We start from the raw sequence: 4,132 nt of genomic DNA, 5'->3' as shown, positions 1-4,132 counted from the left end.
CTGCTCTGTTTCCTTCATATAGCTGGGCGACCAGAACTGCACAAGTCTATCTCCCCATTGATGAAAAGTTAATCGAAGATCAAGACCTCAGATTTGGCAAAGAATTTCAGATCTTTTGACAGCAACAATCCCTGCCATCCAGTATGGTTTTAAGCCTTAGACCATACTGCAATTAATGTCAAGGCACTGGAGTAATGTCACCAAGATTGTTTCTATGAAATCCTTCAAATTCATGGTAAATATAAGATAACCAACATTAATGTCCTTTTCCAAGCCAATACCCACAACATTAAAAGACACAACATGCTTGATCCAGTGGGTCAGGCAACATTTCTGGAGAACATGGATAGGTGACATTTCAAATTGGGACCCTTCTGAAATCTGAAGAAAAATTCCTGACCTGAAACGTCTGAGTCTGAAGAAGGGTCCCAACCCAAAACAGCACCTAGTCATCTTATCCAGAGATGCTGCCTGACCTCCTGAGTTGCTCCAGTATTTTATGTCGTTTTTTTTGTAAACCAGCATCTGCAGTTCCTTATGTCCTCAATATTAAGCTTCCAATTGCATTTAATTGTCTACACTGGGCAGGTCATATAATTTGATTGCCTAAATTCAACCTCCCAAAGCAGACACTCTATTCTGAACTCTTCCATGGGAAAAGATTCAAGGATTTTGTTGAAGCTTCTTTGCCTATATCAACTCACAGCAGAGAAGGACCATTCATGACAACACTGTGATCCAGTCTGAAGAAGGGTCCTGACCCAAAATGTTGTCTGTTCATCCCCTCCACAGATGCTGCCTGACTCCTTGATTCCTCCAACACTGTTTTGCTCCAGATTCTAGTATCCGCATATCCTTTTGTCTAGGCATCCCAAACACAACGATACTTTGCATAATCAGTGAAAACACACTTCCCAAACTATCTACCCATTTTGTCAGGTGGCACCTGTCCTGTTAGTAGAAGAGTCTGTGGTTCCTACTTTGGTCTCAGAACCCAGAAAACCAGAGTAAAAGCAAGTCATCCTTGGTTGACATTTATTATTGTCCCATTTACCGAGGTACAGTGAAAAGCTTTGTTTTGTATTCTGTCCAATCAGATCTGATAATACTATGCAAATAACCCTTGTTATAACGGACCATGGGGGAGGGTATGGTGTTAGTTATTGCCGATTTTATGCTATAACCCAGTAAGGGATTCGCTCCAACGACCAAGCAGTCACTCCATGTTACAATGTTTAAGAAAAATCTGCAGATGCCAGAAAAATCAAAGGTGGGCAAAAATGCTGGAGAAACTCAGCAGGTGAGGCAGCATCTATGGAGGGAAGGAATAGGTGACGTTTCGGGTCGAGCCCCTTCTTCATAAAATTAGTTGTTTTCAAATATAAAGTTTTTTTTAAACAGCTAAAAATGTATTTTTCTTACTGTAAGCTAAAAATACTAAAGGCTGTTTGTTACATTATTCAATAGAGTATTGAACAGTTTGATTCACTTCCCCATTGACGACATTGGACTTTGTCTCTGGAACTGGTGTGCTACAATGCTGTGAACTGTATTCTGCACTCAATATCTTCCCTGTTGTTCTATCTATTGTACTTGAGTTTGATCTGATTTTATCAATGTACGATATTAGATATCCAGACTCTGGATATCACTTAACATACATAACCTCTGATATCCTGAGTTTTTACACAGTTTTTGTTTTGTATACATTTTTTACTGAATAAAATATATATTTGAAATATTTAAAATAATGTGTTCTGGTCTTTGGTAGGTTTGCAGCCAGAATCGGGGTTTAGAGTGTTTTGACAAGCCAAAATTTACAACAGAAACAGACCAGATTCTACTTCCTTATATTTGCCAGGTTTACTTAAAAATAGGTAAGAATACAGTATGTCTGAAGAAGGGTCTCGACCCGAAACGTCGCCCATTCCTTCTCTCCTGAAATGTTGCATCACCCGCTGAGTTACTCCAGCATTTTGTGTCTATCTTCACTTAAAAATATATTATCCAACGATATAATTTATAAAAAAGAGAACTAATGTTGTATTGGCATATTAATAGTCTAGATAATCAGTTCCTCTGCAACTTCAGTCCTGAGTAAGATGGATTATTCGTTTCCAATAAACAGAACACATTGGAAATACTTGGAATACCAGAGCATTTCTGGTGTGAAACAGAGTTAACATTTTGGATCAGGGATTCTGGTGCACGGTTATTGACCTCAGACTTTAACTCTCTCTCCAGAAACTCTCTTTGACCTGAGGGCTTCCAGAACTTGCGTATAGTTCAGAATACCACCATGTATTTGTTCCTTTCATATCTATTTGTAGCAATAATTTGTCCATCTTGTTTTGCATGCTTTGTACGTTAAGATAAAGCATTTACAAATGTTTAAACCATTTTGCAATGCGACCTTGTTCACCGATGGACTGGACTAACGGTTCCTTTCACTCATTCTCTGCTTTAACGGCCCAAATTGCTACTCTGCTATTTGTCTCTCCTTGTCATTTTTCCTGCTTTATAACTTGACTCTCACCCGTTTAAATCTAAACAATTGCGATTGCCACATTCCTATACAGGAATGAACTTGGTTTAATATTTCAACAGTGGTGCTTTGACAGCAGAGATAATGTTTCCCAGAATTGAATTTAAATAATGATATTACAAACATATTTACAGGCAAATTGAGTTAATTATGTTCTGAACTAGCATGGAATGACTCGTATATCTCACAATTAGGAATTTAATGCCCTCTGTTATTTTTAATACCTTGGCTAATAGTACTTGTCAAAGTTAATGCAGCCATTAATTTTTAGATAGAAAACAACAGGATTTAAAGTAATGAAATTAAGAATAGATGAGCAGCACGTCAAAATTGAATGCAAGCTAAAAATCTGTATCTGTCATGGTTCCATTTGCTAACTTGATCTATTTAACAAGTGTTTAGGTTTCGGTTTCTTATTGTCACATGTACCAAGGTACAGTGAAAAGCTTTATTTTTCATGCTACCCAAATAGTTTAGATATATCACACATAGATACAATCAGATCAAACTCAAGTACAATATATGGAGTAAAAGTGCAGAATTGCGAATAGTGTAGCACACTAGTTCCAGAGACAAAGTCCAATGACGTCAATGGGGAAGAGGTGAATTGAACAGTACCCTGTTCAGAAGCCTGATAACGGAGGGGAAGAATCTGTTCCTTAGTCTAGTGGTGCGTATTTTTAAGCTTCTGTAACTCCTGCCCGACAAGATATCTCCTTTAAACTTTGCCCTCTCGTCCTCATCTGAAAGGTTGTCTCTTGTTTCTTCCTCCTCAGGTGCTGTCTCATTTGCCGAGCATGTTCAACTTCCCTTGCAATTCTCTGGGTGTGGTCCCACCAATGCTCTGTGCAATTATAACAGGGATTTCCCAATTTTTATATTCCATCCACTTAGCAATAAAAGCCAGCATTCCATTTGACTTCCTAACTTGCTCAACCTGCTTGCCAGGTTTGCATATTTCCTGCATGACGACATCCATGGCCCTCAGTTCGACAGAACATTATTAGGTTCGGTTTATTATTGTCACGTGTACTGAGATATAGTGAAATAGTTTGCTTTGTGTGCCATCCCGGTGCAAAACATCCATACATGAGTACAATTAAAACCATCCGTGAGCACAACTGGTGCAAAAAGAATGGAAACAGAGTACAAAATATAGAGACAGTTCAGATTTAAAAAATCCAAAGGTCGCAACGAGGCAGATTGGAGGGTCGGGAATACATTCTTAACTTGTGAGAGGTCTCCCCCCCCTCTCTCTCTCCCCTCTCCCTCTCCCTCCCCCTCTCCCTCTCCCTCCCCCTCTCCCTCTCCCCTCCCCTCCCTCCCCTCTCCCTCTCCCTCTCCCATCCCCTCTCTTTCTCCTTCCCCTCCCCCCCCCCCCCCCTCTCCCCCCTCCCCCCCCCCCTCCCCCCCTCCTCTCCCCCCCTCTCCCCCCCTCTCCTCCCCCCTCTCTCCTCCCTCTCTCCCCCCCTCCTCCCCCTCAATTCAATTTTCAATTTTCAATTTAAAAACTTTATTGGCATGATAAAAATACATTGTTATATTGACAAAGTATAAAACATAACATACATATTTAAGACCTGGTCA

This window comes from Leucoraja erinacea, chromosome 8 (genome assembly GCF_028641065.1).
Source record: "Leucoraja erinacea ecotype New England chromosome 8, Leri_hhj_1, whole genome shotgun sequence".
Lineage (NCBI taxonomy): Eukaryota > Metazoa > Chordata > Chondrichthyes > Rajiformes > Rajidae > Leucoraja > Leucoraja erinaceus.
Note: the sequence above shows the minus strand (reverse complement) of the source record.